Source organism: Lepeophtheirus salmonis, chromosome 3 (assembly GCF_016086655.4).
Source record: "Lepeophtheirus salmonis chromosome 3, UVic_Lsal_1.4, whole genome shotgun sequence".
NCBI lineage: Eukaryota > Metazoa > Arthropoda > Copepoda > Siphonostomatoida > Caligidae > Lepeophtheirus > Lepeophtheirus salmonis.
Window position 1 is genome coordinate 13697187 of NC_052133.2, and position 15999 is coordinate 13713185.

Consider the following 15999-nt stretch of genomic DNA (forward strand, 5'->3'; position numbering starts at 1 on the left):
ACGTGTACATAAACATAAACTCATTCTTATATATACTATCAATGTAACAAGTTGTGTTTTATTTTATAATCTTTAAGGATTCTTTAGTGCTACGTATTTGTAATTATAATCATCAACCATGGCGCAGTCGAAAAAATAACCAATTAAGTAATTAAGTTAATGTTAATCAAGTCCATAATATCATGAAAACGACAAATAAGGAAGATCGATAAAATTGATAGAATACATATTAAACGTGGATGGTGAGAGGTTGCATATATTTGGAAAAGTTCCGTTAATAAGTAGATATATTAATACAAGTATATTGTGTGGAGTATATATCTTTGTGTGAGGTTATTCAAATTGATCGTTGTTGCTAGTGCATTTGACTTTGTAATTAATTAGAGATGGAAACCAAAACCAGGAACAGCTATTCAGTAATGAGAAATGTTCTCGCCAGAGCTGTTACAAGTCTTAAAACTCAAATAAATCTGAAGAAGTATAATCCACTTAATTCATTCAGTATCCAAGAATTACAGGATGCTATTCAACACTGTGATTATGGATATAAATGTGTTGAGGATAGTGTTAATGCCAGAATGGATTGTAGTGGAGAAGAAGACGATAGAATTATTCAATCGGATCTCGAGGAACAATTTCAAAGGTATCACGAAGTTGTTAGCGAGGGAAGAGTGGTTCTGATTAAAGCCATGGAACCTATTCGTTCCGGTTCTTTTCAGTCTCCTTTTATATATACTCCAGCCGTTGATAAGCCCAGGATTTTTAGCCCAAACAATTTTCTCAAGCCCAAACCCTTGGAAAAATGCAACTCAGTAGAGCAAATGAAGAATTGGTTGAGTAGATTCAGGTGATACTATTCTACTGGTAATATGGATGTTATTCCAATTCAAGATCAACATACCTACTTCCGTAGATGTTTGTCTATTGATTTGGAAAAAGCTATTGCCTCAAAAATTTTGTCAGATACGCCAATATTTGGCCAAGATAACAATAGTTGTGAGCAACTAATATATTAAGAATTTCTTGAAATATATCTATTGTTTACAGGAAGATTAAAATACTTCAGGGCAAGTCAAAGAGAAGATGAAGATATGTCTGATTTCGAAAGAAGATTGCACATTTTAGAAGATGAAGGAGACGTAAAGAATATGTCTATCGACAAGTTGTATATTTTTCGATGCATTGTTGCCACGAATAATGACAAATTGAGACGAGAATATCTCAAGGTAGGGGGGGAGATTTAATAAGAAAGCAAAAGCAATAGGGATTAATAAAGGGGAAGTGGAATCACTAATAATATAATTAGTTTTAGACCACATAATTGAGGATTGCTATTATAGTTTTAATGTTATTTGTTCGAATTGCAACAAAAAGGGGCATATTATGAAAGTGTGTCGTATACCTAGAAGAAGATTAGTTCAACTTTTATTGGGAATGTGTTGAATTCATGCGACAAAGATACTCCAAAAGCCAATGTTATTGTGAATCATAGTCACAACAAACAATTTCAATTGAAAGCTTTACCAGATACTGGATCACCAATCACCATTATTTCTAAGAATATTGTCGATAAATATAGTATGGAATTAATCTTATCATCCCAATATCTGCAACGCAAGTGGAAATTTAATGAAGTTTGTCGGGCATTGTGAATTAACTATAATATTTAATGGTAACATCAGTAAAGCACCGGCCCTTATACGACCGGAGAGAAAAAATGAATTGCTCCTCAGTTGGAAAACAATAATGTCTTGCAATAATTTCGAAGGATTTCCCGATGTTATCTTGTAACAGCATCGAAATTAAATCAAAATCAAAGCTCAACAATTGAATCAAAAAATATAACATAGTATTTAATTGTGATAAATTAAAGCCTATGACTGGCCCTCCGATGAAAATTGTACTCGATCGGAATGCTGAAGATTATACACCATTGAAGGTCACTACTGCGAAACAGCTCCCTCTTCATGAAGAAGATCAATCAGAAGAAGTATTAACTAAAATACAAAACTGAACCAGGTGTTATGGAATGGTGTTCACCTTCAATGATGGTTCCAAAACCGAATGGTAGAGAGATAAGATTTTTAACTGATTTTAGAAGTTTAAAACGATATGTCAGGCGTCCAATTCACCCTTTTCCATCTGTTAAAGATATTGCTCAATCAGTTCCTAATGAAAGTAAAGTATTCTGTACATTAGATTGTAAAATGGGTTATTTGAGATACCTTTGGAAGAAGAAAGTAGGGGTTTAACAACATTTACCACACCCCGAGGAAAATTTCGATATTGTCGAGCTCCGATGGGTCTTTGTAGTTCTAACCTTGAATTTTTTTGCAAGAACAGACGCTGTTTTATGTGGAATCAAGAATGTTAAGAAGATTATGAATTCTATATTGATATCTTGGGAAAATGAAGATAAAGTTTTACAAAAGGTTAGAAGAAGTACTCAGACGTTTTGAGAAGAACAATATTACCTTATAAAAAGATAAAATTCAATATGGAACAAAAGTGAAATTTGCAGGGATGCTCATATCTGGTGACGGTATCGACCCAGATCCTGAAAAAATTGATAGAATGATATGCAGGACTGAACTGGACTGGGCCGAGGATGAACTGGATGGGAATGCAGTCTTCAGTCCTAAATAAACGGACACAACGCTAAGTATATACACTCAATGAACTCCGCTATCTATGAACTTATAATACTTACATCAGTAAAGACTTACAAAATTACTACTATTAAGAACTGTATTTCTTTATTATACGCGTATTGTACATACATACACATCCCTTTTACCTTCTCGTAAATCTAAGTAATTTATAAAAAATTTACCACTTCGTTATATACTAATGCCTACAATTCTTGCTGGGAAGAAGAAGAAGAGACGGGGGTCTCAAGATGATTCATTTATATATTCTTCTGTGAATTATGGCCTTGCTTTTATGAAGGAAAATTAGACAAAAATATCAGAAGGGATATAAAAACATACATTTTCTCTGTAGGTATACCGGTAGATGTACCTATCTTTGTATATAGACATAACATAGATTGGTAAATACAGGGTGACAATATGGAATGTTTCAAATGGGATATTAAAAAAGTTCAAAAAAATCTTACCCGCAAGGTGAAGCCCCTGTACTTGCTATAGTGATAAATAAATAAGGGATTTGGGTAAAGAAAAGACTATGTATAGCAATTAAAAATAGGAAAAACGCTTAATGCGTGTGGTTTTTCCTCCCTTTTATTCATAATTTGATAAGTCTTGTGGGTGTTCAACATCTCTTTGAAGAAGAATTCTCGCCTACCTTTGGAGAAAATTAATTACAAAATCTATAATAAAATAAACAAATATGAATTTCAATATAATTATAATATTTTTCTTGCACTAAAACTATTTTAAATGTAGTAGGTTATCTTCTTTATAGAAGGAAATCACTTCCCCCCCACCCCCAGAACCATATTACAGACAGCTGATATTTTAAAGGGTCGTAATTCAGGTGTACCATATGTTTCGCTCCCGCTTTCGCCTCGCGCTCTTACACAATTGCCCAAGGATAAACATACAGGGTGCCCACGATAAATTGGAACTACTTTAAACTTCATCCAGATCCATAATATGGATATTCGGGGATATCATACTTATATAAACGGCTGCGTGAACAATACACTATAACTTCCACCACAATTGTTTTGACAGCAAACAATAGTCATCATGGAACAAGCAAGGAGAGACGCCATCCTCGAATTGGCTCGCACGGGACAAAAGCCCTCTGCTATCTACATGATTCTTTACTACCCCAAGACCACGGTGTAACGGGTCTTCAATGCCTGGGAGGTTGAGGGGAAGGTCTGCCGCAAGGCCAACAACATGAGAAGTGACCGAATCCGCACTCCACGCTTCCTTGAAGGCCTCCGGAAGTCCATCAAGGCTTCGCCGGGGACTTCCTTATTCAGGTTGGCCAAGAACCGTGGAGTGAGCAAACAGCTGGTCTCCAAGGTTGTGAATGAGGACCTCGGATACAGGTCATACCGAATGGTCAAACAACACATCCTCACGGCATCCATGAAGGCAACCAGGTTCACCAACGGTAAGCGTCTCCTCAATGACCTGAAGAGCCATGAAGGAAGAATCATCTTCTTCTCCGACGGGAAGAACTGGACTGTTGACAGAAGCTACAACGTCCAGAATGGCAGGTGGCTTGTCAAGGAAAGAGAAGAGGTCCCTGCAGTCTTTACCACAAAGTTCCCAGCTCCATTACGAGGGAGTGGAAGGCTGTCGATTCCGCGGAAGTCATCAGGGGATGCAAATCCTTTAGGTACAGGATGGAGAAGATGGTGGCTACTGAGGGAGGACATGTTGAATAATTTATTTTTTAATATCATGTCTAACTTTTTCATATTAACAAATACACTCCAAATTCCATTTTTATCAAGCAGGTTGAATTTTAAGATAGCTCCAATTTATCGTGGACACCCTGTACAACTACTAATCAAAATTGCGTCCTTTTTTAGATCGCCTGTTTTTTGGAGTTGGTAAAATAAGGAGTAAATTTTTATTTGTCTTTATTAATTAATTTCTGAGGAGTTAGCTTATTTTTCTACTACATATACCATATCATTGATACATGGAACCTTTACATTAGCTTATTCTTTCTTATATCGTTGTATCTAAAGTGTTGGCTGATATATTGTAAATAAATTGGAAAACCGAGATATTGGCCAAAGTATCCAATACGGCATCAAATTGGTGTTGGAGAAAATTCTTAGAAAATTGTTGTGTAATTTTTGTAGCTAAGAATCGCTTAACACTCATAGTACTGAAACTTAGAGTATCTGTCATGACTTATGTACTTCATTAAAAAAGAATGGGACATCAAATTTAACTCCCTCATTATATACGGTAAAAAATACAATATTATATTTATTCATTCGTAAGGCTTGACACGTTTGTCTTCAATGAAAACTGCTCTCTTTTTTAAACAGTCATATTGCTAACATTACTAAACCGGGATCAAATTGATGAATCCCTTCATAATAATTCAAATATTTTTATTTCTAAATTAATTTGTCTCTTACAAATCAGCCTTTTAGATCAAGTAAAACATTAGCCAACCGATTGTGTCAGAACAAAACAAATAAGTTCATGTATATATAGATATATACATACGGATACATCAACTCGCTGCAATAGAAAATTTCTCCATTTAATCGGAAAATATTTTGATATCACCCATAGTTGTAGTTAATTAGGATATATTTGAGTTAACAATGCTTATAATAAGAATTAATTAATTTTATCTAAATGAATTTAGGTCGACGTTTATATACTTTAAAAACGATTTTTAAGATATCTGAAAATGTTAATGTTAAACGTAATTTTTCAAAATTTTTAGACGTCGGTTTCTTATTTTTCTCTGAAGAAGGTACCATTTGTATTTTTAGAATACTTCCTTAGGATAAGGACATCCGCTGAGAGGGAACTGGAGAGGCATAAAAAATTATAGAATGGTTGTTAATTTTACAGTGGAAAACTAGGATTTTTTAAATTATTTTTTTGTGTAAGAAAAAGGGCCTTTATAAAAACTCAGGCCACTGCATAAATTTAAATTATTTTGCAAAAGGTAAGCAGTTCCCCTCTCTAATAAAATCATTCACACGCCACAGGATCTTGTTGAAATACTTTATTTCATATAAAAATTTTAATGGTTAAGAAATGAGAGTTGAACCAATCTTAATGACGTCATGGTCATTTTTATATTTTAGTTCAAATTTCCTCATTCTTATATTGACTCAGTTTTTCATTGATTCTTTTGGTAAAATACTTTAAGGTCGTTGTAATTATGTCGATTAGGGTAAGGTTAAGAAGCATTTACACACTATTTTATCAATATAAAGAGTGCGAGGTACAATCGTGGACTTTTTGACAACGAAGAAATACGGTAAACTTTTGTAAGAATGAAAAAGATTACAACAATCAGGCTTTATCATATACAATCTTATTTATATATATTTTTATTTTTAAAAATGATTTTCTACGGCTGCTACCATGTCCTTCAAACCTGGGACTAAATGCACCGCAGCCCTTCTTGATGAAGGCCTTGGACATGACCAAAATCTACTACTCTATGAGAGGTGGCAGAGCTCCTTTCTCGACTACTCCTCAAATGGCATAGTCGAAAGGGGGGAGGGGCAGCCTGAGGAGTAAAGTGTCTAAATGAACCAATTAAACAATTTTTGGTCTCTTTTGACCTGGTAGGCCTTTGTTGCTGTTGAATGCAGTTGTTGATGTCGTCGACCATTATAAGTTTTTCCAAATCCCTCACATACCTCATCACAGCACAATCACTGATACTGAGAGCCTTGGGATCTTGCCTCATCGACTTGGCCGGACTTCTGCTGATTGCAGTGTCCACGTCCTCCCTAATCCCAATTTTCCGGCGTCTACCGCTGCCAGAGGACCTTTCAAGGGTCTACCTTGAAGCCACTATGATTTTGTCCTTTAAGACAAGACTCCAGGAGCACTTTACGACCTTCAGCCCCTCCTTAACACTCACTTGGACGTGGAGTAACTCAAACAGTTTTTACCTTTTCACTTAATGCCACTTTTTTTTTTATAAGTTTTTTTATTGTTTATTAAGCTAAATAGCCCCTACTTTTAGATACGCAACATGATTTATTTTAAAATATTCACCCTAAAGTAGTCCCGATTGATTGTCAAGTCCACCGTTTTACCTGACACACTGTACATATGTTCTTAATTTTAAGATATATCCATTAAAAATGAGTATATTTTTCTAATCTAAAACTCTAGACATAACAAGATAAGAAGAAAATCTGAATATTTAATTGATGAAAAAAGAAATCTATTAATTAATTTAATCATTAAATATTCAACAGAAGAATCGTGCAATATATATATGTCTACATATTACATATTGTATAAATATACATTAATTCCCCAAATGATTATTCCTGTGTACATATTTATGTGTTTTTTTTTCTTGATTTTTTCATTCGTTTATTTCACGAAAAAAATAATATTTATATCCATACATTTGTAAGTATATTAGCATATTGCAAGAAGTTAATCCAAAAAATAGATTTGTTAAAATACATACCTATATATTAGTGTTGTTACTGACCCATTTAAATCAATACCATAATACACTGATTTGAAAACGGTACTTACAGTTCCACTACGGCATATCAAAATAGTTCACTGATGACGTACACCCTTAAACATATGACCCTCTGAAACAACCAAAAAAAAAAAAAATACTATAAATAAACGTGGTAAAATTAAGAAGCTAGGTTCACCCCAAACAAAGTTTTTTTTTCTTCGTATTTTTGGTTGAAAAAGTATGATAAAGTACAGAAATGACGATACATGTTTTGGTACCAGAACCATAATGAAAACTAAAGTTTTTAACTCTCCGTTAGTGAAGATCCATTTTATTAGACCGTTAGCAAAATTGGGAAAAAATATAAGGTATTTAATTACATGATGAACAGGTAAACGATTATAATAATTCATTTTTTAACAATTCCTTCCATTTTTTACTCGGAAATATCAATTTAAATGCTAAAAATACATCTATAAATATAAGACATTCAATACAACTGATAAAAATGTTCATAAGTTCGATATTTAAAAAAAAAAAAAAACGAAATAAATCAATAATAATTTTCAATGGACAAATTTCAACTCTCTATAGTATTCACTTAACCAATATCCCATTCTCATCAAAACTGTCCATCATTGATACTGATCTCTTGACCAAACTCTCCATCATCAAGATATGACCTTTTATTAGTCCTTGCGGCGTACATGACAGACTGTATTTTTGCAATCAAGACTTCTATTTTCAATTTTTCTGAGTGACTTGACACCGTGGGCATTAGCCAATCACCCTTTGTGATTCTGCAATTCCAATTTTTTTGTACCATCTCCTCCATTCTTTTAATTAAATGCCGCACGGACGGACATAAGAAGAAAATATTTTCTGAATTTCAATCGCTAAGGCATAGAAAGTATAATATTTATTCCACACTGGTGATTTTTTGTTGTATCAAACAAATTCATTCACTCATAGAAATTCCCTCTTAATTTTTCTTATCTAAAATTTTGCCAAGAGGGACTTTATAGATTAATTGTTGATAACTTTATGTGTGTTTCAAAATTGTAAATATCAGTAAAATGCTGTCATTCGACTTTTAAACTGTTTTGTAAGTGTATAGCGTGCACAAATACTATGGAATTTGTCAGAAACCCGGTAGTGAATTACTTTATATTTATAAAAAGAGCTGTTTTAGGTCCTATAGCATAAAGTTGAGGCTTTCTGTTCCACATAAAAAAATATGTCTGAAAACTTTTATCTTATAAATAAAGTAAAATATAAATTTTTATAGTTTCTTTAATTTTGTAATTATTAAACATAAAAAAAGTAGGTCCACGATTAAAAAACTATTTAATTTCGGTGAGTTACTAGAGACCATCGCTTCAACAATTATATGCCTAAAAATGTCCAAAACAATATTTTAAGAACAAAACGATAAAAATCGGTCTCAAATCAAGTCTCAACACTAATATATGTACTACTCGGATGTCTTATGAGCTCAAAATGCTATGCATAGTCATCATAATTTCTCTTATTTGTGAGAATTAACATATTAAATTTCACGTTTAAAGCACATATCAAATTTTCATCTTCTTTAAGTCTAAGAGAGGATAAATGAAACAAATCCTGTTATTCAATAGGTACATAATAGTCAGCATTGATCTTTTGTTTTGTGTGTAATATGGGTATTAGTGATGTATCGAATGTCTAACGACGCAGTTGTGAATGCATAAACGAATAACAACATTTGATATCGACTGATTTAAATATAAATATTCCAAATGCAATTATGTTTTTTTTAACATATAAATAATGAGCTGTAATTCAAAGGAAATCCAAAGGATCTAACAAAGCGGTTTCAAAACTATGGTATACATATCACTGTTACTACGTGAGCTCCCTCTAATTGTATAAGGAGAAACATACAAAATTGGTTTAACCTCTGATATTATATATGTATTCAGTTTGACCATAATGGTCTGTACATGGAGAACTTTATATTTTCTGATATAGTACACACTTTAAAAAGTGTGAGAACCACTGATCTAAACAATTGACAATAACTGATACATATTGTTCATCTGAGAGTAAATATGTAAGTACATATATATGATTTTCTGAAATTAAATCATTGCATTGAAAAGCAGGTCTTTTTAAATTCAGGTTTACTTTCAATGTCTTCAAACAAGTCATACTTCATATATTTTTTTTACTTATGGATAATTATTTCGTATGTTAGTCAGGACAAAGTAAACAAATGTAGCACATTTTAAAAATGAGTGTATGACGTCACTGATATGCAAATGTCAGTAGTAAACAAGTTCAACTAATACCTTCATCACCGTCAGAGAATGTATCCCCCTAATCCTCTGACAATGAAGTGTAAATATATAAAATAATAAAGAAACATATACAATGCGAGACAGATTGCAGAACTTGTTGCAACTGATCCCATTGTGCTGTCTCAAATTTAGATTAATTTGGATCAATTTTACCAACTGGCTACAAAAGAATCAACACTTTAAATGATATCCTTCACAAAATAAACAATGAAAAACAACATACTGCTTTAATAAAAAAAAATATGATTTTTACTTTCAAAATCAGATTTTACCCAATATCTCGATAAATTAAGGTATATTACACAAAAAAATAAAAGTGGCTTGAGGTAACCCTTACTTCTCTGATTAAAGCATACCGCAGTTTGGGGGACAAGAGAAAAAAAAACACTTTTTACGGATACTTTTTTAGTAACTAAAACGCGTAAAATGGGAGAAATTATTTTTCAAAGTCCACTTTTTACTATTTTTCCTTTTTTTTTTGAATAGATAGGACGATAAAACATTTCATTAATCATAAATTAGTTAAAATAATGTTTGTCAAATAAGATACTGCTAAAATAATTCTAAAATTTAATATTAACCTCGTATTTACTTGATTTTTAATCTGGTTATTTAATATACTGTAAAATATAAATAATTGGAACTTAAGCAATATTTATTGAGCAAACTTTTTAATCGTAAACTTGTATAATAGGTAACGATTTACAGTTTTAAGTCTAGCTGTATCAAATTAAATACTTATAGAACACTCTCCCAATACAAAATTATACTCTTATATTTTATGAATATATATGCATAGTATGAACTAACTCATGAAGAACTACAAAATCCTTGTTTACCTCTATATATAGTTTTTTTTATAATTTATTATCATAATATAAAAATCTGCAATATGAGGGGAATGTGCTAGGAGTCCGAATTTTTCCAAACACCGCTTTATGCAAAATCTGCAGTCTTTGAAACTGTGTTATGCAGGAACCCCCATTATATAATTCCACAGACAAGACGATCCATAATTTAAGCTATACTTAAAAATATCAATATTTAGTTTTGAGTCATATTTTACAACAAGTACCCCTTGAATACAAGAAACTTCCTGTAAGTATATTTTTAAACTGTGGGTACTACAGACACTCTATTCAAAAATTTCTTACGTGTCTTTTGTTCAAGTACTTATCACAAATAGAGATTGTATTTATGTAAAAAAATAAATCGTATAACCCATTCTATTTTTATAAGTACATAATAAGATTTCAATAAATAATCCAAGACATTTTTTTGTGCCTTTGAAAATTTCTATTTTGGTATCACATATTAGGTTACACACAAAAAAATGGATGCAATTGAATAAATAATTAAATTTATAAATCTCTCATAAATCATGCATTTGAATTGATTATCTTTGATTCAATGATTCAAAGAGAAATTTTCAACATATTTATGTATATAAGATGAAAGACAAGATTAAATCACCCCTTTTTTATGAGAAAAGGGTCATAAATTACCCATCCATTAAATTTTCTCTCTTAATACAATGTACACATATCGAAATTTTATTAAGATAAGACTTCATGATATATGCTTTAATAATTTATTTAATGACCTCAACCATGAGACAGTTTTTCAACTTAATCCTAAATCACCTATACAGTTAGAGTTCATTTAACTTATTTTCTGCATGGAGTCACTTTTTTTTGTTTCTACACCATTGACTGTAGCAGAATTGCACGGCTTTCTATGCTTGAGCTTTATTGTTTCATCCTTATACAGGGCGAGGACTCCAAAATTAGAAAACTTTTGGAGGTCGTCTAGCCTCAGTTCTAAAAGTCTGAATTTTGTACTTGGCTCTAATCAAAAGAGATGACAAAAAGCTTCAATTTTTATTTTGGTTTGTTTTTGTGCCATTAAAAATACGTGAGCAACAAGCAAAAAGGCAGAGGGGGTGCAATCTCCTTCGCACACAAGTTCTTCAAAGTGGACGCTGTTGTAAACAGGAAAAATGATCGCTTCTTATCTGAATCTAGAGCTCAGGTCAAGGGAACCTTAAGAAACAAACATCCAGCTCAGGTTATAGCCCTCAGCGTCATTACAACAGCAATTCAACACGGACGTCTACTACAACGTCCTCAGGTAACATGTCTTCCCATTGTTGAAGAGCATGTTCTCCAAGGCCAACTATGTGTTTACCCAAGAAGGTGTACCGGCACACACATACCTGAAGGTTCAGCATTTCTGCAGGAAGAACATAAAGAAGAATATGAAGACATCATTCAGAATGGAGGGGGATATAATGTTAAAAATTTTAGAAAATTGTTGAAATACCAACTTTTGCATCAAAATTTTGCAATAATAACGGCACAAAATAAAAATGAGTAGAAGTGAAAACGGCTTTTAAAATTTTCTAATTTTTGATTCCTTACCCTTTAGTTGTAACAAATATGACCTTATCTAAAACTAAGCCAAAAATTTACGTGGTCTTTCTTACCATTTTTAGTATGTTCGGGAAGAGAGTAGCTTAGCTATCATGATTTTTATTAAATTATTTGCAACCAGTCGTATAGAACGACGTAGCTCAATGGATAACACGGTCGGCAGAAATTATTCTCTTCAACTGAATTTGCGAAGGCTCGTTCATAGAGAAGGAAATATACGTTATATATATGGACTTCAAAGAAGATTCCTAGGTCAAATAGAGTAAATGTATTACTATAATGTTTACTTTAACTGAATCAATGAAACTCCATCTGACCAATTAACGGAACATTAAATAAATAAATAAAAAAGCTGTGAAAGAAATGGAATAAACACAAATGCCACTCCATATCCACCAAGAATATAAATTACTACGATGTTGATTCTCAAATCCCAGTCCAGCCAGGACCAAAAATATTATGTATTCGTTCAAATTGATAGCATGGAACAAATATAATCTAGATCGAAACCCATTTTTGTCTCATCTAAGATTCGGTCTGACCGATTTTATAAATGAATTGTTGATGACGTCATTTGTGCCTTTGAATTATAAACATCTCTCAGTTGGCGATGTTGTATAAACTTTAAAATATTTATAGTGCGTACATGAGAGTAAGTCGAAAATCGAAATTTAAAAAAAAAATAGATTAAATCGGAATAGAGAAATTTGTAATAATATAAAAATATACAAAAGACTATTCTGTTTTATATTTCCAGATTGGTATTAATGACCTATAATAATCAAAAGGACAAAGCTTTGTTCATATTTAAACAAAAATAAATCCCACAAATTAAAAAAAATTAAGTCCTACAAAAAAAAAAAAAAAAAAAATGGCCCTAAGTTCCACAAAAAGAATCACACCAATGTTCAGTTCATATAACTGGGCTGAGAAGAGAATGGATCCATAGAGTGATCCTCCATTTGAAAGGAAAAAAATATCATTCCTTGTTATGGGACGGCTCAAGTATGAATAAATTGAAATTATATTTACTATCCAACCATATATTATAACTTTTTTCTTGAATATTTTCGAAATAAAGTTAAATATATTTTCCAAACAAAAACGTTTTCCGAGAAGAACGCAAATATTTATTCTTTTGAGCTTTCCTCCACACGAGAGCGGAACTTTATTTCACATAAAAAAATATTTTTAAAACGACATCTGACAACACCGTTTTCACATAATTAATATTTACGAGTTGTAACTTGTATAAACTGGGAATACAAACTAAGAAGATAAGTTAATTTTTCACACCAAATGGGCTCATTTTACCTCCTCTAATATTAAAATCTAGTAAAATTCCCATTATATATATTAAAATTCTTGACTGGTCGGATTTCTTACTCTTGTGGGTGACAATTTTTTTGAATAGTCATACCTGTTGACGTATTCCCAGAATATCATTCTCATATTACCCGCAACAACAGGTTCCCTGCGGTTAAAATTTAGATAAAGTATTATTTTCTATGTTTTTGTTGGTTACACGTTCTTAACCATACATTTGTCATATAACGACCGAGACACGAATATAATGAGAATTATTTTTCCCGAGCACATTTTCCATTGAGATACATAATTCCATTGGATAGTTTTTTTGTGGCGTCATCATTTGTTTTGAAAACTCAGCAAGAAATGCACACAATTAAGTCTAATCTAAATTGTTTGATTCCTACGCTCTCCCTTATCGCAGGGGCACCCATGCCAATTTTAAAAATGGGGCAGTTTTATAAAAGTGAACTCAAATATTGGTGATAACATTATCACACATCTTTCAGTGTTATTGTCTTTCACATGAGGAGTTTATGCATTTTTTGTATATTAATCTATACTTCTAAAAGTTTTTTGTAATCTATATTAATAGAGAAAAGTATATTTGTATCTATCTATGTTAAAAGTAAGTCCTTTTTGTAGATACTTGATCTAAGAAAAAACATTATAATCGAGCGTTCGCATTATATATATATATATATAAAAGATAATATTTGTGTACAATTCTACAAAAATGTTTTGTAAAAATGAATGAAATCTTGCAAGTGTTTAGGGCAACTCATATTAATAAAACAAAAAAACCTGGAAGTACTTTATATAGTAAATGAATACAACGTTAGATGAGGTTAAACGAGCTTCACTACCATCTAGCTCATAAGGTCATTTTTCTTCTTTTATTATAGAGAAGAGAACATCTAAGTATTGAGTAACTACGTATGAGTGTGCTCAAGAAAAGTGGATACAGAAACTGAGGATTTGTTGGGAAGTTATCTTTTATATTTTCAAAAGAAAGTTTGTCTGATCGTCGACGCTTAAAAACTACAAGCAATGCCATGAACTACAGCTAGTTAAGGACGTCAAGCAACAAACTACTTTCAGGTATTAAAACAACTTGGTAAATTTCAAATTTTACTCTTTTTCAAAGTTCAATTACACGAGTCTGCCGGTTTCAATAAAAAATACCAAATGCTCAGTCCTAATAGTAATTGGATAACATATATTAGTATGATAATACCACTTATCCTTTAAGAATGTAGTTCGTAATTCAAAATATTACTTTACTGGATGGTCCATAAAAATCTGAACACTTACAATAATTAATGAAAGTTGAGCGATTGAAATTAATTTATATTCTGATATATCAAAGCATAAAGCATTATTTACAAAACAAAACAAATCTGAGCTCTGTAGCTTACAAACTTGTCGAGAAAAATGATACTTGAATGTGATCGACGAATTTCCATTTCATCACTCCTTTACTATAAAAGCTCTGACGGAAGTCTCCTAGCATTTGGAGGTCTCCAGGACCACCTACTACGGCGTAGCAAGTCCAAAACGTTGGAAAGGAAGCAGGGCTCTGTCAGAAAGGCAAACTATCCCGTTGAAAATTTAGTTTTCCATCAGGATGCTGCACCAGCAGAGTGGGTGCCAAAACTTCCTCCACCATCGCCTGGAAGCCATACTTGCCGCTAAGGGAGACAGATTAATGATTAAGTGAGCTCAGGCACACATCTATTTATAGTATTAATTTTTTTTAGATTATATATTATATTAAAAATTAATAAGTTATATCTTTTTGAAGTTTCTAATTCAAAGTGTTCATATTTTAATGGACCGCCGGTATATAACCGTATGTCAATTGTGCAAATTAAATATGAATGCATTGCGTATTCATATGTTGTATTTGAACACATTTTCTTATGAGATATTTTATTTCATTGTTTCAGTTTCTAATTTAATTATAATCGGAGAAACTCTAAAGGTTTATTTGTATGTAGGTATTAGTAGGCCTATGAACTTAATTGCTAATGCATTTTAATTGTTATATGGCAATTATCTAATCATATATTTATTTTCTCATATTTGGTAAGATCCATCATTTTGAAAGGGAAATGCAAAAAAGAAAAAAATCCCTAAAAACGTTTTAAGTAGTCTAATTTCTGTGTGATTAATTATATTTCCATCATGGCAAATTAGTCAAAAAAAAAAAAGTTTGTTAAAAACGGCAGTGTAAATTTATGAAGTTCTTTTTTTGGGTTTGCTAAACATAAACAAACAATATGTGCAAAAGTTATAAGGAAATAAATGTACTTTTACCTGAAAATATTTAGTCCATGATTTGAAATCAGGTAATTTTGTGGAGTATTTGGCCCATTTATTAGACATATCGACTTTGTTAATATCACATAAAGTTGCTTTAATGATAATTCACAATTAATTAGTTAGGAAAAAAAATAATTCCTCAATAATATTTTTGGATAAAATAAGTAAAAAATACATTTTCTCGATAAAATTGGAATATACATATTTTATGCAAAATGGTTACTCAAAAATATGTTGTTGATACCTGATCAAAATTGTAAATTATTATCCCCAATTTTCATTTCTGACAATAGAGGAATATCATGACTTAGACATACGAAAAGAATATATAAATATTTTCGTCATCACTCCAAATAGCAGTTTTATCTGTTGAAACGGATATAAGTAAAAATTTCATTTATCAAAGCATTCCAAAAATTGGTAGACCCCTAAATAAAATATTTTACATATGTTTATCTTGAAGACCAATTGGG

At 31.7% G+C, this 15999-nt stretch overlaps 1 long non-coding RNA gene across 1 annotated transcript; it reads right to left on the reverse strand.

Annotated features, from left to right (window-relative positions):
• Nucleotides 1-1644: 1644 nt before the first annotated feature.
• LOC139904922 (uncharacterized) lies at nucleotides 1645-2400 on the reverse strand. The gene is made up of 2 exons (XR_011779215.1): nucleotides 2226-2400; nucleotides 1645-2169 (listed from the first exon to the last, which is right to left on the reverse strand). It is a non-coding gene; the product is annotated as an uncharacterized lncRNA (long non-coding RNA).
• Between the last annotated feature and the right edge of the window lie 13599 nt (nucleotides 2401-15999).